A 12,868-nucleotide genomic window follows, 5' to 3' on the forward strand; every position below is an offset into this window, starting at 1 on the left:
ATCCTGTTGTTTTTCCTTTTGGAGTCAGCCTTGACCTCAACTATCTCCAATCTGTCATTCAGTTGCTTCATTGACAAATGCCCCACATTCACTCTTTTGTTCTCCTTGACTTGACTTGATTCTCCTGTAACAAAGTTCTTGGAAACTGATCTATATTTCTCATTGAGTTTAGCTAGCTTAACTTTTCTAATTGGCTTCTGCTCTTTCAACGGATGAGCATCAACGAATAATTCCTTTTATCTTTTGACAGATAAACTTCATCATCCGTTGATTCCACATCCGTCGATAATCCTTCTACCAACTCAGGATCCAGTTTCTCCTTACTCTTTTTTCGGGCTTCTTCACAAAATGATTCTATTCCTTGAACTTTAGCAATTTAGAAATGTACATTTCTTGATGACTTCCAAGCCTTGATTAACTTTTGCTCTCGTTCAAGCTGCTTTATCAAAATTTCCTCTTTCTTCAAAGATTCATTCAATTCATCTTTTGCAATCTTACACTCTATCTTCAGTTTCTTAAACTCAACAAATTGAGTTTCTAACATAGTATTCCTCTCACTTAAAAATAAATTATTATCTTTAATTTTTGTGTTTTCTTTAGTAAGTGATTTAAGTGTAACACGCAAGTGATATAATTCTGGTGGCATGTCATTTATAGCATCATTACACTCATCTTTCGAAAGGTGTGCTAAATTATTAGTGATTACCTGATTGCTTGAAGAACTGACCTCTGCTTCATCTGATTTGTCCATTAGAGCTAGATTGACATAGCTTGTTTCTTCATCTTCATCTACCCCATCAGCTGCCCAGTCATTTTCTTGAGTAAGGAAAGCCCTTTCCTTTTGTTTGAGAAAATCAAAATATTTCTTTTTGTAATCCATAGGCTAAAACTTTTTTTCTCAGAATCAGGTTTTCTGCACTCATTTGCAAAATGAATACTCAAGACACATTTGAAATACTTGAATTTAGATTTATCCACCATGTTTATATTTGGCTTGGTTGCTCCAAATTTTTTTTTGAATTTGAGCTTGCAAAATCTTCTTGATAGGAAAGCTAACTATTCATCTATGTCCTCCATTTCATCCTGACTAAGTTGATCTTCATGCTCAATCATTAGCCCTTTTCCTTTGCCTTCACAAACCCTTGAGTTTGGTGTAAATTCCACAGCTTCAACCTTCATCTCTTTCACTCTCTCTTGTTTAGCTACCAATGCAATAGATCCTCCCTTCTTCCTTCCTTTCTCTAACTGCTCATCTTGTTGCAACTCAAGCTCATAAGTTTTTAGAATGCTGTATAGTCTCTCCAAAGTAAACTCCTTATAATCTTGAGAGTTTCTAGGAGAGACATTCATAGGCTTCCAGGCTTTTGGTAGAGATCTAAGGAATTTCAGGTTTGAATCTTTTGTCTGGTATATTCTTCCATGCAGCTTCAGTGCATTTAGTAGTTTTTGAAACCTACTAAAAATGTCACTTAAAGATTCACTGTCTTCATAATAAAAGTGCTCATACTGCTCGATTAGAAGTTGCATCTTGTTTTCCCTCACTTGTTCAGTTCCATCATATATGATTTAAATTATATCCCAAATGTCCTTAGCAGATTTATAATTGATGACATTGTCAAACATATCTCCATCAAGACCATTGAAAAGAATGTTCATAGCATATTTATCTTTGTGCACTTGCTCAATGTCTTCATCTGTCCATTCTAATTGTGGCTTTGGAATGATTTTCTCATTGCCTACAGCTTCTTTAACATCTATAGCATCTCTTCGAGGAACATGAGGGCCTTTCTCAGTGCAATCAACATACCTTTCATCTTGAGAGAGAAGATGCATGTGTATTTTCACCTTCCAATGGTGATAGTTGTCTTTATCCAGAAAAGGGATCTTCACTCTAACATCCTTCCTACTCATGTTGTTAGTTGTTTTGAGCTTTAAACTATTAGTGTGTTAAGAGCTTACTCTGATACCAATTATTATTCCCAAACAATCTAACAATAGAATTACAGAAGGGGGGTTGAACGTAATTCTTGGTTTCTTTTGGAAATTAAGAAAACTCTTTAGCAAAATATATTTGTGTTTAAATATGCAAGTGTGCGGAAATGAAATATATATGTATTCAAGACACAAAGTAATTAAACACTAAGATTTAAAAACTTTCTGGTGGATTGATCTTTTCCACCAGAGATATATGTTGATTGAGAACTCTGTGATGCAAGAATGCATACAGCTGCTTACAAGTAAAGTTACAAAGAAAGAACAGAGAAATTCCTAACAGATTTAGTTTTTTCTATTTCTCAGTTCAATCGATCGATAATAATCTACTTGCTACTCTTGGTTTATATATCACCAAGTTACATATGAAAATGACAAAACATATAAAATATAATGTATAAGCCTAATCACATGTTTCTTCATCTCTTTATCCAGCATCTTTGTATTTCTTCAAGTAAGCATGGAAATGGAAATGCTTCTTTGTTCTCATAAACCTGAAAATAGGCTGGCATATTTCTTTTGTATACAATCAACCCATGTGATTATCAAGTCACTCTTAACTGCTATTTGAATTTGTTATTCGTTGAGACTTTATAGATTATCTGTTGAGTCTCTATTGGATCATCCGTTGAGAGTATCTTGAGTCATCCGTCAAAGCCTTGTAAAACCATCCGTTGAAAGTATTTCCATAGCAATTGACATAATTTTATTTATGTAAAATTACAAGGCATCTAATATTTATAATTATCCAACCTATTTTGCATATCATTCTAGTAGTCAACATGACTTAGAATATCCTAAAACCTCTAATTCTATAAGACATTATAGTATACATGAATGTGCCAAAAAAACTTATTTAAACATAAGCTACTCTTTCAACGGATGACAAAGTAAGATTATCCGTTGAAAGTTACAAACACATTTAATTAAATCTACTGAGGTGTTTTGGTGAAATATCATCAAGCGTACAACATATTCCTAACAGTCTCCCCCAATTTATGTTTACTAGAATTGTAGGCATACATTTAGGTTGACTTGATGATAACAAAACATCTTATACAAAATGGTCATTCAATAGTAGATAAAAATGATAAGTGCTGCAAATTTTATTAAAAATTGATAGAAGAAAGTTCACAGAAATCTCACAAGCCTTGTTCAAGGAGCTCCTCTAGACTGAGCAAATTAATTCTTTTTCCTTGAGTGTCTAGTCTTTTTTCCTAACTTTTCATTGTTCTCTTCTATCTGGTGTTGGAGTTGTCTGTTGAACTTAGATTCATCTTCATTAGATAGATCCAGCATCTCCTGCATTTCCTTGAGAGTCTCACTACTTGATATTTTTAGCTGGTCTTCTAGTCTGAAGAATCTTCTGGTATTTCTTTTATCTCTAAACTCCATCAACCAGTATGGCCTCAAGTGCACTCTAATTTCAGTGTAAGGAATAGTTAAGATTCTTGGAAGTGTATTTGGATCTCTCCTGCTTTGCATTATTTGTTGAATTTTGTTGAGTACCTCTGTTTTGGCCACCTTGGTGAAAACAAAATACTTCTTCATTGCAAAGAATACTTTCACCAAAACACTATAGCCTTCTTTGAGAATCCTATGCAGAGGCCATGTGATTTCCTTTCCAACCCTGTACATGAACACCAATCTTTCTAGGAGTTTTTTGTGGGAGTCAATTGCTCTCACTTCATCTAGCTCATCCAGATAAAGGTTGATGTCTGAGAATTCTTTGATATCACAGATAAAGAGTTGATCTCCTTTGTTGACTGTTGGCTTGGGTTTAATAAGGCTTTGGATTGGAATGAGACAGACTTAACTTGCTTGCATGCTGATCTCTTTCTTCTTTTTGAAGTTGTTAGAATTGGGATGTTCAGCTCAGGTATGGGTAAGCTTTCCCAGTCTATTGGTTCATCCTTGGGAATGATTGGCTCACCATGAAAGTTCACACCAGGATGGACCTTGATTTCAACTTGTTCCTTTATGGGCATAGTTGGTTGATTTGTGGTAGTAGACTGAGTTGGCTTTGGTCTTCCTTTTCTTCTTCAAAAATCAGCTTCCTTTTGGTTCTGTCCTTTACCCTTTTCACAGATTTCTTCTTTGGTTCCTTATGCTTCTCAGTTTCAATTATGGTAGCAGGCTTCTCAGTTTCTGACTTGGTAGAAGGCTTTTCAGCTTGTTTATTTGCTTCTAAGTCAGCCTAATTTTTCTGAGATTTGATCCCCAATCTCTCTTCTCTTTTGGCTTCTCCAAATTGAGGATGTCCGGCCATCACACAAATCAATTTTCCATGCTTGTAGATCTTTTCTATCCTTTTCATCAAAACTGAGTCTCTTGGATATTTGTGATTTGCAATAGAGTGACTAAGCAGCTTCTTTTCATCAGGTTTAGGATTTGAATAGACTAGATCCATTGGATTTTTTTGAGTGTTTTGATGAGTGTTTCTTAGGCTTCAAAATCACAATGGCCTGTTGATGTCTTTTAGATGAGGTTTGACCTCTTTCCATGTTTCCCAACTTCATTTCATCTATTGGACTTGGTCTCAACTGAGTGGAGTGCTTCACATATTTGTCTTGATTGGAAATTGGACCAAATTCCTTTTCAATTCTTTCATCAATTTTCTTTATTTGCTCTTTCAGCTTGAGTTTAGCTGCTGCTATGTTGATTAGATCAATACTATCTAGCACTGGCGAATTTGAGAAGGTAATGGCTGGAATAATTACCTTACTGACTTGTACACTTAGATTCCTCTCCCCTTTTTTGTTAGCATCAAGTAGAGTAGGAGTTAAAGTTTGAGCTACCACCAGTTGTTGTAGTAGAAGAGTTTGAGTTTGTTGATTGGAAAGGATTTGAGCAACTGAGTTCTCTACTTTTGACACTCTTGTACCCAAATCCTTAACCTTTCTATTCAAGTCAGATTTCTTCCTGAGCTTCTGGTGTATGTCTGTCATGATTGACTCAGGGAGTTTGGAATCCAGTCTCTTATTGAGATCCTACTTGACTAGCTCAAGGGATTCCCTTGGCTACCCACCCTCACACCCTTACCTTCACCATCTAAGGTGAGACTCCTCTCTCTCACTTTTTTCATGCTGGAAGAAATAGCATGATGAATTTCACTCTTTTCCTCTCCTTTTTCCTGAGAGCAACTCAGACTCTCACTCTAGTCACTTCCTTCCCTCAATCCTAAGAGTGATTGAACAACTACTAAGTCATCTACACTAGTCACAAGTTTAGAAACTTCAAGCTGTGTAGAGACTTCCAATGGATGAGAGACATCCATCGAAATAGTAGTTGTGAATGTCGACAGATAATTGCTGTTAATCTTATCCGTAGAGAGACAATCACTTGTCGACGGATGAGGAATATCCGTCGAGACGGTAGAAATGACAGAGTTAGGAGTTGAAACTACTGTTGAATTTGTGGTGATTGATTTGAGATTATGCACAGATTTATCAGTAGTGTCAGAAAGAAATGGCAAGTGAGACAATAAATCATCAAGTAGATGATGCTCATTTACTTTAGATTTTGGCTCCTCCATAAGTTTCAAATATGGAGAATCAGGAATTGATGTCTTTATCATATCCACATCCAGTGAGTTTGTGGGAGAATTGTGTGTGTGAGGTGTATTGATTGTGAGAGAATTTGTCCGTGAATCCACATTTATTGGGACATATCAACCTGAATTTGAGATGTTGCATTAACTGAGTCTTTGACTGTAGTTGGAACTGTGTCTTCATCCTGTGACTCCCCCAAATGTATCAATTTCTTTTTTTTGATATAGGTTTGAGTTTGGTTTGTGATGTCCCTACCCCTTTTGTTATGTGCTCTTGGAGATGAGCCAGTTTCAATAGTTACATCCTTTTGGGAGGATGCAACTAGCACTGTGTTACTTTCCTTATTAATCATCATAGCCTGTTGGGAGACTGTGTTGTGGCTAGGCTTGGATTCACTAACCTGTCTCACCTTACCCTTAAGGCTTATTTTTTGTTCACCTTGTCCCTCACCTTGCTTACCACTCTTCACACTCCCCTCGTGTGTTGTGGTAGTTTTTAAAACTAGCTTCTGTTGAGAAAAACTAGAGTGTTGTTTCTTCTGTTTGGAAAGCTATAGTTGAATGCACAGAAACTGGAGGTTGGGAAAGAGTTATGACAAAAATAGTTACCTCACTTACCTGAGGTGCCTCTATGATCGGCAAATAGTTGAGAGGCACTTCACTATGAAGATTGTTCCCGTTCAAATAAGAAAGTACCCTCTTTTCTTAGACCAAAAAATCAAGCTTATTTGTTGGGTTCTCAATCAAGAGGTCCTTAGAAACATGGTTTGCTAGCATCATAAGAAACCTAGCATAGTATATGTTCTTCGACCTTTTCTTGATATCTCTTAAATTATACCGTAATTCTATCATGACGGAGTTACTAAAATTAAAGTACTTGTCATTCAAAAGCATATAGAGCATGTTAATCATTGAGTAAGTAACTGCATAAAAGTTGCTAATTTTACCAGAAAAGGCTTTTATAAAAGAATCACAGAGAAAGCTCCATTATTTTCTAAGGCATATTCTCCTAATCTCACCTAGTTTTGCAGGTTTGAGAGAATAGCCCATAGACATAAGTATGGTGCTCACATCTGTGTCTGTGTGTGGAACATTAGTGTTATTTTCAGGAAAATGGAAGCAAGCTTCTATTTCATCACAATTAGTACAGTAATCATTACCTTTAAGAGAAAATGCAATGGTTTTATCATTGGAGTTGTACACAACCGTAGTACAGATTTGCTCCACAACTTTATAGTAGATTACCGTAGACTCAAGCATAGCATAGTTTACAGTTGCGAATGAAGTCCATCATCTTGTGATAGTCCTCAGAAGCAGCAATGTTCTCGTCCACCAGTGCCATGAAGTTATTCTTCTCATAGACAAATCCAGACTGAGACATAATCTTGACTACATGTGCCATTTTTGTGATTGAAAGAGTAAGAGGGTTTTTGGAGATGAAGAGAGTAAAAATTGCTTTGATGATAATGAAAAAGATAAAAGTAAAATGAAAAATTGAAAGGGGCTTTTATACTTTCTCAGAAATTAATAAATAAAAAAATTAAAAGTATAATAAAGTACCCAATGAAAATTGCCAAAAATAGCTGTTAGGAATATGTTGTAGGCTTGATGATAATTTACCCAAAACACCTTAGTAGATTTAATCAAGTGATTATTGTAGCTCTCAACGGATAATTTTATTAGCCATCCATTGAGAGAGTAGCTTATGTTTTAAATAAGTTTTTGTATATTCTAAGTCATGTTGACCACTAGATTGATATGTAAGATAGGTTGGCTAATTATAAATATTAGATGCCTTGTAATCTTGCATAAGTGAAATAGAGTTAACTGCTATGAAGATACTCTCAATGGATTAGGTGTTCTTGGATTTCTTATTTGGGCTGTTCCACAAGGTTTCAATAGATGATCAACTAGAGTCTCAACGGATGATCAACCAGACTCTCAACGGATGATCCAGCAAATCTCAACGGATGATCCAACAGAGTTTAAACGGATGATCAAATTCAAAAAGCAGTTGATAGTGACTTGACATTCACATGGGTTGATTGTATTTAAATGGAATGTGGCATCTTAATAACAGGTTTTAGAGAACAAAGAAGCATTTCCACTTCCATACTAACTTGAAGATATTCAAAGATGTTGGATGGAGAAATGGAGTAGCATAAGAATAGACTAAGATATTTTTATCTTATTAGTTTGTCTCTTTATCATGTAACTTGGTGATATATAAACCAAGAGTATCAAGTTGAACATTAAGCAAGAACTGAGAAATAGAAAAAGTTGTATCTCTTAAAAATTTCTCTGTTATTAAGTATTTCATACTTGTAAGCAGTTGTGTGCATTTTGCATCACAAAGTGCTCATCAATATATATCTCTGGTGGGTAAGTTCAATCCACCAAAAAGTTTTAATCCTTGTGTTTAATTACTTTGTGTTTGAATACATCCATATTTTCATTCTGCATTTTTGCATATTCAAACACTGATATATTTATATTTGTGAGAAGTTCTTAAAATTAAAAAGAAACCAAGAATTACATTTAACCCACCTTATGTAATTCTAGTTAGATTTTCTAGGAATAACAATTGGTATCAGAGCAAGATCTTGACATACTAAGAGTTTAAAGTTCAAAGCAACTAACAAGATGAGCAGGAAGGATGTTGGAGTAAAGATCCCGTTCTTGGATAAAGACAACTATCACCATTGGAAGGTGAAAATGCACCTGCATCTGCTCTCTCAAGATGAAAGTTATGTTGATTGCATTGAGAAAGGCCCTCATGTTCCTCAAAAAGCTGCTACAGATATTGAAGGAGTTGTAGGCAATGAGCAAACTATTCCAATGCCACAAGCAGAATGGACAGATGAAGACATTGAGCAAATACATAAAGATAAAAAGGCTATGAACATTCTGTTCAATGGTCTTGATAGAGATATATTTGACAATGTCATCAATTGCAAATACAATTCAAATCATATGTGATGGAACTGAACAAGTGAGGGAAAATAAGGTGCAACTTCTAATCCAGAAGTATGAGCACTTTCATTATGAAGATAGTGAATCTTTGAGTAACATCTTTAGTAGATTTCAAAAACTACTAAATGCACTAAAGTTGCATGGAAGAGTCTATCAAACAAAAGATTCAAACTTGAAATTCATTAGATTTCTACCAAAAGAATGGAAGCCTATGACTGTCTCTCTCAGAAATTCTCAAGATTACAAGGAATTTACTTTGGAGAGACTGTATGGCATTCTAAAGACTTATGAGCTTAAGATGGAACAAGATGAGCAAATAAAAAAGGGAAGAAATAAGGGAGGATATATAGCTCTGGTGGCTGAACAGGAGAGAGTGAAAGAGATGAAGGTTGAAGCTGTGGAATCTGCACCAAACTCCAAGGTTTGTGAAGGCAGAGGTAAAGGGCTAGTGGCTGAGCATGAAGACCATCTCAGTCAGGATGAAATGGAAGACATAGATGAACATATGGCTTTCCTGTCAAGAAGGTTTTCCAAGCTCAGGTTCAAAAAGAATTTTATAGTAGCCAAGCCAAATTGAAACATGGTGGATGAATTCGAATTCAAATATTTCAAATGTGGCTTGAGTGGTCATTTTGAATGTAAAAGCAGAAAGCCTGATTATGAGAGACAGAAGTTTGAGCCTGTGGATTACAAAAGGAAATACTTTGAATTGCTCAAACAAAAGGAAAAGGCTTTCTTGCCTCAAGATAATGACTGGGCAGCTGATGGGGTAGATGAAGATGAGGAAACAAGCTATGTCAATCTAGCTCTAATGGCCAAATCAGATGAAGCAGAAGTCAGTTCTTCAAGCAATCAGGTAATCACTACTAATCTAGCACACCTTTATAAAGGTGAGCGTAATGATGCCATAAATGACATGTCTACAGAATTATACCATTTACGTGTTACACTAAAATCTATCAATAAAGAAAACACAAAAATTAAAGAGAATAGTTAGTTTTAAGTGAAAGAAACACTGTGTTAGCAACTCAATTTGTTGAGTTTGAAAAACTGAAAATAGAGTGTAAAATTATTAAGGAAGAACTGACTGAGTCTTTAAAGAAAGAGGAGATTTTAAGAAAGCAACTTGAACGAGAACATGAGGTAATTAAGGCTTGGAAATCATCTAGAGATGTCCATAGTCAAATTACCAAGGTTCAAGGTATAGAGTCTTTATGTGAGGAAGCCTGGAAAAAGAGTAAAGAGAAACTGGATCCTAGTTTGAAAGAAGGACTTTCAACGGATGTGGATTCAATGGATAATGAAGATTATTTGTCGAAAGATAAAAAGGTTAATACATCAAAAGACAAAGAACCACATCCGTCGAGTGAAAGAAAGCCAGTTAGCAAAGTCAAGCTAGCTAAGTTAAATGAAAAATATGGATTAGTTTCCAAGAACTTTATTACATGAGAAACAAGTCAAATCAATGATAATAAAAGAGTCAATGTAGGGCATCTATCAATGAAGCAACTAAATGATAGATTGGAGAAAATTGAGGTTAAGGCATAATCTAAAAGGAAAAATAACATGAATGGAAAAGTAGGAATTAACAAACATAACAACTACACACATGATAAATATGCACCTAGAAAAATATGTGTTAAGTGTGGTAGTGTTAATCATCTGTCTGTTAATTACAAATATGTTATGCCTGCACCTATGTCTGCACCTCCCTCATTTCCTAACATGCCCATAATGCCTGTGAATGTTATGTGTTGAGTGTCATTTATGACACTTTATAACGCTCCATTAAGCTTTGAATTGGTGTTTTTGTACTCAAGTTATTGGTGGTTTAATATGTTTTCTAGTGTTTTTTCATTTCAGGCATTAATCCGGAATTTAGGTGAATTAGCAGTGATTTGATGCTAATATGGTGTTAGGATGGTGTCCAAGGAATAAAGGCTCGTGAAGACCAACTCATTGCAGCAAGAAAAGAAGAAAATTAAGTTTTTTCCAGAAGACCGGCGCACCCGCGCTGTCATAGCGCCGCCGCGCCCGAGGAGCAGAAACACAGCGCGCCCGCGCTGGTCAAGCGCGCGCCCGCGCCAGGTCGTGAATTCAGAATCCTGATTCTTGTGGGCTTTTGATTGGATGAACTTCTACTATGCATGGGATGCTATATATACATAAATACAGGTTGTTTTTCAGAAGAAGACGTACCAGAGCTCAAGGAGAAGGTGTAAGAAGACCGTATAGCACAATCTGACGAAGGCGAAGAAGATCTAGTTTTATACTTGTGATTCTTTGTTCTAAGTTGTAACTTTGGATGCTAGTTTTCTTATTCTTGAACCTATACTCTTGTTTCATACTTGGTTTATTATTTATTCAGTATAAAGACTACGTTTATTGTACCATGCTTTCATCGGAACCCACATTAATGATGAGTCCGATTATGGGCTAATCGTTATCATGGGGTTCTAGCGGATTTATTTATGGATTTCTTTAGCTGATTTATTTCGATGCCTTAGTGTGTGGTGATTGTATGATAACCTAGTATTGGTTGTGCTTATTCGTCTTATGAGCGTCACGAACTTATAAGATAGCGTGTTAATTCTTAATGAAGCGAAAGTGAATTTAAGGATTTAGAACTTGCAATGCTAGCATAGGTTCATGTGTTATTGTTATGCATGATTCGTAGGTAATTTTAACCATCTTACTTGTCCTATGTAATCACGATAAATAACTTTTGCATTAAACTGTTATGTTGTCAAATTCTGTAGACATATAGGGTCTCAATATAATTGGTGTCTATTCAGCTTCTATCACTTTTGTGGATGTCTGGTAGTATGGTATTCGTACAATGAAAGTTGGTGTTTATCAGTTTCGTGTAATCTGATTAGTGTCATCACCATTCCATGCTAAGGTTAAGAATGAAAAGGCTATTGAATGAAGTACTTAATGAAGTTAGAATCCCATGTTTGTGTCATATATTATTCAACTCTCTTTACTCTATTAGTTAATGTTCTCTAGTATAATTCTCAATAGTTAATCGTAGTATAATCTAAACCCAAATTGTTACTAACTCATCTTAGCATTGAATAATATCCATATCATTGTTGCATAAGTGCATAAATCACAAGGTTAACCTAAACCAGTCTCTGTGGAAACGAACTAGAAATAATTCTATATTACTTGCGATTGCGTATACTTGCGTGAATTATTAGAGCGTGTTTAGCGACTAACAAGTTTTTGGTGCCGTTGTCGGGGACTCGGTGTTAACTTTTAGTTTATGTATTTTTCATCATTGATTGTTAAAGTTCATTGACTCGGACATTGTTACTTACCTACTCTTTTCCTTGTCGTGTGTCAGGTACTCTAGCGAGCGTGTATGCATACGCGTTCGTGGGCTCGTAAAAGAACTCTGGATCAAGCCGAGGAAGAAGCTGTAATGGTTCAAAGGGAAGTTTTTGAGGACGAAGAGAAAGTAGAAGAAGAAGAGAAAGTCGAGGAACCAGCTTTAGTAGTGATGGGAGATCAAGCAGAAATTCCTAAGGCTTTGATGGACTATTCTCAGCCTAAGATCAGTGATATTCAGTCGAACATCATCAGACCAGCCATCTCGCCTAACAATTTTGAGATCAAGTCGAGCACGATTCAGATGATACAGAACTCGGTTCAGTTTGGGGGTTCTCCTACAGAAGACCCCAACATGCACATCAGGGTTTTCATCGAGATCTGCGACACTTTCAAGTTCAATGGGGTGACTAAAGATGCTATCAAGCTGCGACTCTTCCCATTCTCTCTGAGGGATAAAGCAAAGTGTTAGTTGCATTCTCTACCACCAGGGTCTATCACTAAATGGGAGGATCTTGCTCAAAAGTTTTTCACTAAATTTTTTCCTATGGCAAAGACTGCTGTAATCAGAAATGCTCTTACTCAATTTGCACAGCAAACTGGAGAATCTCTGTGTGAGGCTTGAGATCGATATAAGGAGATGGTAAGGAAGTTCCCACACCATGGCATGCCTGATTAGATGATAATAAACTATTTCTATAATGGTTTGGGCACATAGTCTAGACCTATGCTCGATGCAGCATCTGGTGGAGCCTTATCGCCCAAAAGCTATAATGAAACATATGAGTTGATTGAGCTCATGGAAGCTAATGAATACCAGAATCCTACGCAAAGAATGTTACAAGGCAAGGTAGTAGGAATTCTGGAAGTGGATACAGCTACTGCTATAGCTGCTCAACTTTAAGCTTTGACGATGAAAGTGGAATCTTTGGATAATTATGGAGTTAATTAAATTACTAGTGTTTGTGAACTTTGTGTGGGGCACATGAAACTGAGCAGTGTGCTATTTCTAGCGAATCA

At 36.0% G+C, this 12,868-nt stretch overlaps 1 non-coding gene across 1 annotated transcript; it reads right to left on the minus strand.

The window, feature by feature from the left end:
- Positions 1 to 12,410: 12,410 nt before the first annotated feature.
- Positions 12,411 to 12,517, minus strand: LOC141716140 (small nucleolar RNA R71). Its single transcript, XR_012572860.1, has one exon. It is a non-coding gene; the product is annotated as a small nucleolar RNA R71 (small nucleolar RNA).
- Between the last annotated feature and the right edge of the window lie 351 nt (positions 12,518 to 12,868).

Source organism: Apium graveolens, chromosome 3 (assembly GCF_009905375.1).
Source record: "Apium graveolens cultivar Ventura chromosome 3, ASM990537v1, whole genome shotgun sequence".
NCBI classification, from domain to species: Eukaryota; Viridiplantae; Streptophyta; class Magnoliopsida; order Apiales; family Apiaceae; genus Apium; species Apium graveolens.